The sequence below is a fragment of the Argiope bruennichi genome, chromosome 8 (genome assembly GCF_947563725.1).
Source record: "Argiope bruennichi chromosome 8, qqArgBrue1.1, whole genome shotgun sequence".
In the NCBI taxonomy this organism is placed as follows: Eukaryota; Metazoa; Arthropoda; class Arachnida; order Araneae; family Araneidae; genus Argiope; species Argiope bruennichi.
The window spans coordinates 52,128,493-52,141,191 of NC_079158.1; the positions used below are offsets into that span (position 1 = coordinate 52,128,493).

The 12,699-nt window shown below is 29.0% G+C and overlaps 1 protein-coding gene across 3 annotated transcripts in view; it reads left to right on the forward strand.

Annotated features, from left to right (window-relative positions):
* The window catches only part of LOC129981888 (multiple inositol polyphosphate phosphatase 1-like), a 46,118-nt gene that overhangs the window by 17,003 nt on the left and 16,416 nt on the right, over positions 1-12,699 (forward strand). The window lies entirely within an intron of this gene.

Here is a 12,699-nt window from a genome sequence, read left to right on the forward strand (position 1 = left end):
TAAATGACTATCGTTCTATTTCTAGGGACCACCTTCAACGCTAGTTAATTAATTACAACATACTTTAGCCAGTATTCCTGGAATTGAATTTCTCTCTCTCTCTCTCTTTTTTGTTTATATGAAAGTTGATGCAGGCAGAGATCACCAGATTTCCATAATTAGATCTTCTCAAGATAAAAACCTGTCATGATTCAACAGATAATGTTCCACAGAGCAAGGTTCCTTTTTAAAATTTTTATTTCGGAATAGTTAGGCTATTTTACAAAGCGAGTGATTCATTTTTTTCTTGCTTTAATGCATCTGCTTGTCTGTTCAGAATGAGTACTGTTTTATGTCATAAAATATTACTTATTTTATGACATAAGGGACAACATAGCAGCTGTCTTTTATGAGAAATTTTTTTTCTGATATTGTCAATTTGTACATGATATGATAGCAATAGGTCTTCGAAAATGCACGAGATCGCTATCATTTAGTGACAGTATTTCGTGATCTGAATCGTGTACCGAGTTGGAAAAATTCTCTCAAAATTCCACCGTATATAATCAGAGATCAAACGATTTCAGCTTCGAGCAATGTGGGTAAATGTGAAAGCAGATGCTTAAATGCTATACACAAAGATTTTTCTTTGAGAACTGGCAATAATTTTATTAAATCGGCTGCCATACTTCACTATTTATAATGATGAAATTGAAAAAACAAAAAATGAATTTAGCAGTGAATTTAAATTTTAGTTGTTAGAGACTTAATTTATAAGTGCTATTATTAACTTTGCTTAGTTTCGAATGTGTTACATATTTTGAAAGACCAACTTATTTTTAATTATTTTTTTTAAATCCTTACACTGTGGTCGTAATTGAGGATGAAAACCTCAATTACTGCTCGTAACTGAGGATGAGAAGTTTCCGGCATGGTGGTTGGTCCTCGCCACCCTGATGGGCACAGGAAAAGATGGGGATCTGGCTCCCCCCCCCATCGACGACGGGACGTACTTCCCAAGGGAAGTGTTGTACCGTGGCCGGCGATGGACCTTAGGACTCAACCACAGTTCCTGCCAGTGTTGCTGTTGTGGCGGTCGGTCATTCAAATTTTTCCGCGTTCCTTCCGGCGGATCGAAATAGCCATTTTTAAGGTTACACCGTAGTCAGTGATACAATATAAGGTTGCACCTTTGTCCTGGACTTATTACGAAAACAAACATAAACGTGTAAACGACTTTTAATCACATAAAACAATAAAATAATTATTTTTGATTAAAATTACCGCTTTTATACTTAAAAATAAATTATTTAGAAGATTCCATGATTTCTTTTAAAATATATTCATTATTTTATTATTTAATTACTAAGCAAATTTAATTACTAACAGTGAAAATTTAAATTGACAGTATGAAGTAAAATTAAGTCGTGTAATAATTACAGTCTTTTAATAACTCTTAATATGAAACTACTTTTTTTAATTTATACATTTGAATAGAATTTTTTGCAAGCAATAATAATCGATATTCTGTGTCGTAAAACATTATGTTTAAAATGAAAATTGGTTCTCTAATTCCAAGACAGGTAGAAATACAAATGACATCGCGTTATGGTAATATCGTAACTCATAGCATTTTGCATTCTGTCAAATTGAGCTGATATTGATTGTTGAAAAAGCCATCTTTTAAGTCTATAGGCATACTTTTCACGCCATAAGAAATTCCTTACCGGGAAAAACCTCTTGCATATTTAGAGTGGATTCTGGCATTCGACATTGACTTGAAGATCTACCGTACTTGGCGATTAAAATCACTGAAAAAACAATAAATAAGCAAAACTGTAAAGCGCAATCAATTGTGGTACCCAAAGTTTTAAAAATATTTGCAATTTTGTTTTCGCTTTATACTACTATCATTAATGAAATTTTTGGCAGCTATAAAGTAGAAACCGAAATATTAGCTACAGATGCTGTCTTCGCCAAATTCCAAACAGTCACAATCAATAAATATCTGAATATTTCAACGGTTTTTGAAACAACTGTACTATTATTGATGCCTATTAATCGCTTTCAGGAAATTTTTCTTGAGAGGAATCATTTGATTATCAATCTGAAGCATTTTCTCAGAGGTTTAATATCTGGATTGTGCATTGAATATTTTAAAATGGTGTGTTCAGTAGCATTTGCTTGGCTGCATACTTGACATGGAAAGGCGAGGTGTTATTATATAAACCAAGTTTATGTAAAATGCCTAAAGTGATAATTATGTAAGTTGGAATGTCGTGAAATAGTAGCATCTCCTTTCCCATTGTTAAATCATATTTGACATATATATTTCGATTTAAAGGTGAAATGATTTATTTTGATGTCATAAAAATAAAAACAACTTTTACATAACCAACGGGTGTGTTTTCCTTTTGACTTTCTTGAATGTTTAGATAGTCAATACCTTCTTCTTCTTCTTCTTTTTTTTTTTTTTTTTGTCTCTTTTTATTCTCTTTGCTCCTTTTGTACATTTAGCGGTGGTGAGGTCGTGTGAGAATAGAATTGGAAAAACTCTGGAAGGTCATGGAAGTTCACAAGCGCGAGAACGATTCCTCATTGTTTAAGCTCAAAGAGTTTTTGAATGATCGTGCTTTCAGATAGACATGCCAAAAATGTGTTTTTCGAATTTAGTAAGGTCTGTACATGAAACTTCCATGTCATATTCTTTGTATATAAAAATGTAAAAAAGAACCGAGTACGGCAATATTGCAGCTTAATTGTGCTTTCTTCAACATTATGGAATATTAATACACATAATTTTTCTTACGAATTCTAAGAATTTTTTTTAATGTCTGTTAATAAGCCTCTTGTATACAGCTAAGAAATGGAGGAAGATGTACTCCTATGTCAGATTCTTGAAAAGACCGTGAAATTTTTAATAAGTTAATTTGTTTAATGCCTCAAAGCATTTGAAGACTAAACTGCTACTGCATTTGTTGAACTATACAGTAAAAGAAAAAGATTATAATTAAGGTTGTAAAGATAATCGGAGATTCACCCTTTCAGTTTCAAACTCTTATCTTTTCCTTTTTTCTTCTTTTTTTTTTTTTATAACTGATGATACAAAGAGATGATGTCTGTCTGCCATGGGATAATTTCGTGCGCTTTTGGTTAGTGTGGTGTCTTAGTTTAATTATGGGAAAAGGAGTAGTTATTTCTAGCTAGCTAACACAGATAAACGAGAAACAAGGAAATATAAACTATTAGTAGCTATTAGCTTTGAAGTCGACGTTTTTGCTATATGCATATGAAATATTAATTTTGTAATTGACTTTTATGTTTATTTTAAAAAGCATAATTTTAAGAAATATCTATAATTTATATGTAATTAATTTTAATCGCATAAAAAACTATTTAAATATATAGATTAAGGTTTAATAAAGTTGAATTAGTCTAGTTCTCGCATTCGAATTTTTTTGAGACTACGATATTTTCTCTATACTTTTTATACAAGAAAGTAAGGACTTTTCATTCAAAGGATACCAAAAAAAAATCATGATTTTTATTTTTTCATCAATAAATCCATGTTTTTTTCATCGATTAATATTATAAAATATAGATTATTATTTTTAACACAGACTAGTATTAAATAGATGAAAATTAATTAAAATCCAGGAGGTTCATTTGTTGGAACAAAAGAATTTTGTGAAGAAATGTGGATCATTATAAAAGTATTATTAAAATGTAGAGTTTCCTGTTTCATATTGAAAATATTGTCATTATTTAAAGCAGGTTTCATAATTTTTTTCTTCACTTTCATCTTTTATTTCCTCTAGAAAAACTCAGCTCCGATCTCGAAGTTAAAAAATACATAATAAAATAAATAATTAATAAGTTATATTCAAAAGAAAATAATTACCACACAAAAATAAAAAATAAGTTAATTAATACTGTAGAATTTGCTTTCCTGGCACCACAATTTATTTTTATTTTTTTTATTTTTGTCTAAATACAATTTGGGTTTTGCTTTATATTAATTATTCCATGTCACGTGTGGCAGAATTCCAACTAGGCCTAACTAAGGCTACTAGACTGAGAGGGGGCCGCAAACAGATCGATTAAGAGACTTTAATATTTATTTAGTTGTCAAATAAATAAGTTTTTAAATAATACAAATAATATGAACTATAAAATACGTATTATGGGAGATTTAATAATTAATTAGTCAAGTTTAATTATTAAATTAATTAATTTAATTGTTAAGCCTTCTATATATTTCATTGCATTTACTCAGAAGAATAAGTATAAAACCGAATGTCCTTTTCAATAATATTAGTAATGCTGGATAGTCTAAAGTCATGATAGGTAAATAAAAGCATATATATATTCATAAAGTTAATAAAATAAAAAGATACTAACCTAAAATAAATCAGTAACATGTTAAAAATGTGCTGAACTGTGAAGCTAAACTAATCTTCTTATTAAAAGTGGGGCCTTTATAATGTGCATTGCCTAAGGCCACAAAGAAATCTGTCACAGCATGTCCCTTATGTATGTAACAGTTAGATTGGTAAGATTCCAATTAGATTGACACGATATAGTCCTGTTTCAAACATAATATTTTTAAGACTCTTAATTCTTCATGTTAATATATTATTAATACGATTGCATTTTATTTTAAATATATATGTTTGTTGAAAATATTCCCGGTAATATCGCGTAATTTAAGCATTTCTACAATATTATGTATTTCTCAGTCCGAGCAGCTCGCAACCTAAGTGTTCATTTTAGTTTTATTGCACTCTCAACCTTAATCATTTAAATTCGTTTCTACCATTCATTCGATAAATTTTTTTGAATTTTTAAATAGTCATCAAAGAACTGTCTATGGTTTTATTATTTACTAGCCTCCTTTGGCGACCAGTCGGTTCGCCAATCTTAATGTTCGTTTAAATTTTAATAATTAAATGTTTTACGCAATTCCAACTTTAATAGATTCTTCATCAAAATATATTAAAACTTCAAATTTTGATAGTCATATAATTCACTCATAATATTATAAAGGCCTTCAGTCATAACGTAATATGTATCTCTCTAATTTTCTGTTACCTCTCTTAGAATTTATGCTTTAAATTAAAATGGAAAGAATTAATCTGAAATTAATATAATAATATTTTTTACTGAAACAAAGCATTTTTTATAATATGATTACTGATAACAGAGTCACTGAGCGTTTAAACTTTATGGGCACTAAAGAATATCTTTCTTCATTTATGTAATATCTCAAGAATTTGTCAACAAAATTTTCTCAGATTCATCATGAACAGATCGATTCATTAACAATGTTTCATTTTAAATGCATCAAACACTAAGAAAATAAAATGAATCGTTTAAAATAAACGGTTGAAAACAGGTTTTAAAAAAACTACTTAAAAAACGATGTATTAAAACTATAAGCATATACAAAAAATATATAACTAACATAAATACAATTTACTTACAAAAGCATGCAACTAACCCAAAAATAATTTAAATCATCCATTGATAACGTTGTCATGGCAACAATCAGAACAGAATGCGCATGCGTGAATTTTCTTCGCCGGTTACGTAACGCAAATACGTGATTTTTTCTACGTCAGTTGGGGTAACGCTATGCGGATTAGAAATTTTTAATTTCCTTTATTCTGTTTTATTTTAATTCAAAAGTACTTCAGAATGAATCTGAAAGATTGATTGACTAACAATGTTTAATTTTAAATGCATCAAACATTAAGAAAATAAACAGAACCGATTGAAATAATCCGCCGAAAAATTTTAACCCTAGCCTCATTACTGTTGGGAGAAAAAAAAAAAACTGAAGCCTTTCTCGTTTGGCGCTGGGGATAATGGAAGATTTTTTTGGCGGAAAAGTTGGCGGTGGGGAAAATGGAAGATTTTTTTGGCGGGAAAGTTAGTTTTTAATTAATAATTAAAATTCTAATTAAAAATTCGAAAAAAGAAACCCCAGGTGCACATTCCCAACCTCTAAGGTATACATGTACCAAATTTGGTAGCTGTATGTCAAACGGTCTGGCCTGTAGAGCGCCAACACACACACACACACACATTGAGCTTTATTATAAGTATAGATAGATAGATTTACTTATTATTTAAAATGAAGGGTTTTTTTTTTTTAAATAACAGTATGCATAATTTTTTTAGTTTGGTTTCTGTTTTTATTATTATTATTATTGCAGTATTTAAAATTTTAAGAAGTTCTGTTTAGCACTTTTCCAAGTTTCCGAACCTCATTTTTTAATATTTGTTTTATCCCTAAGAACTGGCCAACATCAATGGCATTCTAATTTCACATCAGGATATTGATGTTAAACATACTGATCCTTTATTAATATAATACTGTAACTGGAAAACTATCATTTGACAAATAGTACTATATCAAGAATATAAGACGTTTTGAGCAAATTAGGATTTTTTCTCCCTCCTCCATTGATTTAGCAAGTATAATTGGTTTTTAGAGAATGCAGTTAAATTTTCGCTCCTTCATCAAATTTCACTTTTAAAAAGTTGACAAATGGCGGTGTGCTTAATAGTAAGCACAAGAATTAACCAGCTGGAGTAATCTCCCTATAACTTCCCCGTTTATTTCCGAATAAAAGCCTTATTCCAGAGAACGCATTGCATGGCACTGGTGTATAACATTCACGAAATATTAACCTTTGACATGAATTTAGTTTTTTTTTTTTTTTTACTATATTTATCGTGTGATTCTTGGCAAGAGTTTTTTTTTTTTTTTTTTTTTTGTGATTAATCTCTGGCATGCGATTAGTAGTATCTGAAAATAGAAATCGTATTTTAGACACGTTTTTTTTTTTTCTTTTTTTTTTTTTCCAACCAATTGAAACAAAAATTTTATACAATATTGCACTTGTAGTCACAGATCCCATGCCAAATTTGATATATTTAAGTCATTGCGTTTTGAGTTATCGCGTTTATATGTTTCTGAAAGTACAGACCGACAGACGGTCAACCTGTCATTGTTGGATTTGGCTCAAAATTTGACATGTGTCTACACCATTTATGTTAAATCTGTATACCGAATTTTTTCAATCAAGCTGTCTTCTTTTTACAGGTGTCGTGTTAATGCATATTACGACAACCGTATAGACAGACTTCTGCAGAATGGATTTTGCTTAAAATTTTATAGAAATATACAAATTTGATATAAGGATCGAATACCAAATTACATACGTCTAGCTCATAGCGTTATTGAGTTATCTTTGACAGGCAAATACTTTCCAAAAATGTGTTTTCAGAACTTTTTCAGAACTCATTTAGGTATAAAACGTGAAAATTCTTCAGTTCGAATTTTTTTGTAGATTTCAATACTTTCTCCATACTTCATATACGAGAAAGTAAAAACTGATTGAAATCGCCTGTCTCTAATTCTTCAGTGAGGTAATTATTAACATAAGCATAATTTTTGTCATGATTTCATAAATTTTAACAAAACATAACAACAGAAAAAGATTTAAGGAATTCTGAAATTTCATGAAAGAATTTTAAAATCTGAGTGGGTTGAAGAGTAGTCTCAATGTCTGTGGCTCAGTTTTTTTATTATTTTTTCCTACTCAGAGTCTTTTGTTCATTCCTTTTATTCATACAATTGCAAAATTCGTGGATAGTTGGTGTCCTTGGCCACCCTATACTCGTTATTAATGAAGCAATGGTTTTTCTTTGACATTTGCATTACGCAATGCTTGAAATACTTCATCTAACAACAACAAAGAAAATGTATACGTATTTTGATGAAGCCAGACAATATTTTTTTTAGTAAACACATTGATTCAATTTCTTGGACTAAAGCAAATTATTAAGAATGAGTGCAAAGCTAAAAAATTCGTGAACAGAAATGTAGTAAAGCGTTGTTTATACATTTTCACAGAATCTCTGAGTTAATTAAAGACACAATGGGCGATTTAATGGCGATCTATGGCGTATTTAAGCATTTCACGGCTCTAAGCAATGGATCGCTCATTGCCTTCGAATGAATTATAGGCAATGAGCGATCATTATCAATAAACATATCCACACATTTTTAGCCTATTTATTCTATGTTGATTTTTTTCATTTTAATTGTTTCGGGAAAAACAGTTTTTATTTATTATGATTAATAAATGCAGAGCTTCCAAGTTTGGATATAATATTATGTAAGAAGCTCCGAAAACTCGTGTTTATAAAAATTATAATAATAAAGTGAAAATAATGAAATAAATAGAAATTGATTAAATACACTTTACAGATCTTATCCAAATATTTCATTATTCATAGAATTCTCATTTTTCACAAATTTAGTTAATAATGGGCTAATAATATTTTTAATAGATCTGCCTATAGGCATATGAATAGTTCAATATCGACCTCCAAGTGAAAGTATAATGATATTAATCCGTTCAAAGGTGATGTTCTTTATCAACAAATAATTAAATGTGTTCGTATCGCCATTGGAATACATAGGATAAGTAGCATCTGGAGGAACAATATATTTTCGCCTCTAGTCTTAATCAATGATTTTTCAGGTATAAAGACGTCTAGACCATGATATTATTATTATTTTCCCTTTTTTTCACATGTTTCTTTCTTTCTTTTTTTTTTTTTAAGACTTTAATGTACTAACCATGTGTTTCTTTTTTTGCTCCCAAAACCAGCTCCCGATGCATTTATATTTTCCTTGCCCCCAGGCTCTATAATATTATTCTAATATTTTATAATTATGGTATTGTCTTTTTATTGTTCGCTTATTTCGCAATTACTGATTCCCCACAGATTTTTTTATGAGAACTTGGATACGATTTATAAATATAGATGTCAACGTAGAAAAGATGTTACATTTTTTTTAAAAAAAATTAATTATAAGAAAGTTAATTTTACGAATGAAAATTCATTTAAAAACATATGAATTTAAATGGATTTTTTTTAAAATAGAGGTATTCTATTACTATATAATGTTGAGAACGATACTTAAGTTTTCAAAATGAGTATTTATCATAAAAATTAGAAAAGTTGTACCTTTATTGCACTACTACAATATATATATATTACTATTTATTGCATTTCTTATTTTATGCAGTTTATGTGCCTGCTGGCAATAAGAAGTTTATTACATTATGACTGCATTTAATTAAATGCTTATTTGCATTTAATTATGAGCCTGATTTGCGTGCCTTTAATTAAATGTTTACTTGGGATTTTAAATCGTTATCTGTCATTAAATACCGCATTAGGAAGGAAATTAAGTTCATTGAACATTTTTTATTAGAATTTTGGCAAATAAATTTTCTCAGTAGCGTCTTTAAAGAAATAAGGAATAATTTTTCCCAATTTTTTTATTCTCATTTTAATCAGCATCCTATAAATGTTTTCCTTTATTTCATCGATTCTGAATAATTCTGAAGTCATGATATCGTTATTTCACACACTTTTCGATGGTATATTTTTTTGTGTTCCCAAGAAATTACAGTCTTCTTCCACGACGGAAAGCGACACAGGGCCAAGTTATTAAATAGGTAATTGTCAAGGGTAGGGATTGCAATACCGGTATTCGGTATTTTTAAAATCTTAATACCGGGATACCGGTTTTAATACCGATATTAGAAATTTTAGAAAAAGAAAGAAAACACGGGTGTTTCTTTGTTTTATTTGCCAGTTTTGTTAGAGAGTGTAAATATCACAAAAAATAATTTGTAACTTATAAATTATAACAGCATATAATCATAAAAAAGTAAAGGAACATCTTATTTATTTAAATCACAAAAAAGTGTAAATATTACTATTCAGTCTGTGGTACTATTACAAATTTTTGAAATGTGATCTTAAAAAAACATTATGCATCAATTGTACTGTCATTAAGCCTGAAAAGTAATTTTGTGTAAAAATGACCAGCTGTCGAAAACGCTCTTTCGGCATCTACGCTAGCTGGTGGTACTGTTAGCAATGTTAGCAATGTGCTCTAAATCCCTCATCTTCAAATAAATCTATTTATCATCGGATGGTTTTGGATATAGCTGATTTCTGTATTGTATTTTGTTTCGTTGAAATTTTTTTAAATTTTTATTTATCGCTAATTCTAATTTTTGTTCAAGAGACAATTCCTTTTCACTATTGACAGTAGTGACATCATAATCTTCGATTTGCACCAATCAACTTTCCAACTTTTTTCATAATTGTTGCTCCATCAGTCGTTATGGATATAATATCTTCTTTCAGGGATAATCCATGTTTCGCTAATTTAGATTTAAGCAATTAATTAAGCCATTCATTAGCTAATTAATTTCGCCCGTTAGGGAGACATAAAAACAAAAACGTACACTATTTTGCTATGTTCGCGATCCCTGAACATATAGTGGAGACCATTTTAAAAATTTCTAGTAAATACCGAAAAACCGGTATTTAAACTTGTGAATACCGGTATTACAAAACTGTACAAATGGCTCAAAATACCGGTATTCGGTATCCCGGTATACCAGTATTGCAATCCCTAGTCAAGGGGCCTAGAGATTAGGTGCTTTTTTCCCCCCTTGCAGTATTTTGAAAGTTAGTTAAATGTATGCTCTTATTCAAGCAAGCAAGACTTGCATAAACCAGACTGTGTAATCGAATTTATCCAAATTAAAATTAAAGATTATATAAATTAGTTTTGAAACATTCGTCATTATATTCCTAATTAACTATCATTTGTAAAATATTTCATAATTTTAAAAAAATTGTCACGCTTTCTTATTTAAAAAATGTCCAATTCTGTTATTAAATATTATTTGAATTGTGATAAGAAAAGCTTTGCCAATTTCTTATTTTGTTTAAAACTGCCTTTAAATTTTTGTTGTACATTTTTTATAAGGGATATATTGAAATTAACTTTCTAAATATTGATCTGCTTTTAAACATTTCGCTACTTTAATGAGTCAAAATTTGTTATTTAAAACTACTTAAATGAAGATTAAATTAGAATGAATAAAAAATATTTAGTTTTAAAAATTTGAAGGGGAAAAAAGGCTCCGAGATTCGCATTACTTAGAGGCCTTTAGAAGACTTAATCCGGCTCTGAAAAAAATTGAAGCTTTGCAACGTAAATGAATCGGGAATGATTGAATCAGATTGATGAAACATCATATTCATGTAAATAACATATAAATAAGAAATGTGTAAATGATGCTTTGTTGTATAATGGGAAACATTTTATAGCCTAAATTTCACCTAATACTTTTTTTACTTAGTCGTACACATCCTATAGAGAAAATATTGTAATCGTCAAAAAAAAAAAAAAAAAAAAAAATTCGAACTCGAGATTTTGGCGATTCTCCACGTTTTAGACCTCTCTCAGTTTGAAAAATAAGCTTTTGGAAAATGTCCGTCCCTCTGTCTGCCTGCCTGTATGTGACGAAGAAAACTTAAAAACTCTTTGAAATAGGCTGATGAAAAATATGAGGAAATATAAAAGAAAAAAATAATGCCATATCCGAGCACCGTTTGCATTTGGAAAGCCATTAATTACGATACACCGCTGTTAAAATTACATGACCACTGCTGTTAAAATTCCAAATTTCTAAGCCATCCCAGAATATTTGAAGCTCTTAAAATTTAACATTTCTTAATATCATTCGTATGCTATACTTTTAATAAGATAGATATAATTGTTTTTACATTTAGCATAAAAAAGTGTTTTAAAAGCATCTCGCACTTTTATGGCACTAAAAATATTCATACACATTCTAACGTGATGTTATTTAAAATTTAAAAGAAAAACTAATACCTCATTGCTTTTATGAATTTACCGAATAAAAGCAGCCATATTATATAAAAGAATAAGCCAGAAAAATTTCAAAAAAATAAATAAAAATAAGATATGAATATTGGGTAGTTTTTATCGAACGAATATTTAAGCTTCGTTTCTAATGTAAAAAGCAATATAAACAATTCTTTAGTATAATATTGACTATAGGATGATATACTATCTGCAAATTTCGTCTTTCGACATGCATGACAAAAAAAAAAAAAAATCGTTTAAAACGTTTTCTGGGGGCTGACCATTGGTTTTTAAACTTAAAAATTTAGAACATTACCAAGAAAGGACTTTTTTCAAAACTTTAATTCAATTCGTGGGTAAAAATTAATTGAAGGCTTAACAATTATTTTATTAACTTCGCGGTATGTTATTGCAAAGGGGAAAAATCATATGCTTATATCACTTTGAAATTAAAGAAATAATTTTTTAATGATGATCTAATTTGAATAAATTTTTGAACATACTTTAAAGTAAATTTTGCGTCACTTTTTGTTGTTATTGATTAATAAGTTTATGCAGATAGAATTTGATTAAAAAAGTTTTTTTTTTTTTCATGTGTGCTTTATAAGAACTGAAAAGGAATTTTAAAAATACGATGAAGGTAGATAAATCAAACCTATAGCATTATCATGCTGCAATGTTTCGAATCGCTTTGATTTTTTTTCCCCTTGCTTGTGAATAAGACAAGGGATAAAGCCAAAGACAAGGGAATCTTCTCTTTGGCTTTAAATTTATTTATAAAAAGTACAATTTATATTTATTATTTTATCATTTTTATAAAAAGTGTGTGTGCGCGCGCACACACACAATTAACAATATTTTCATTACCGATTTTTTTTTCTTTACATTCCTTTAAAACAATGAATCATAGTAGTCCTCACAAGTTGTCATTCTCTTTA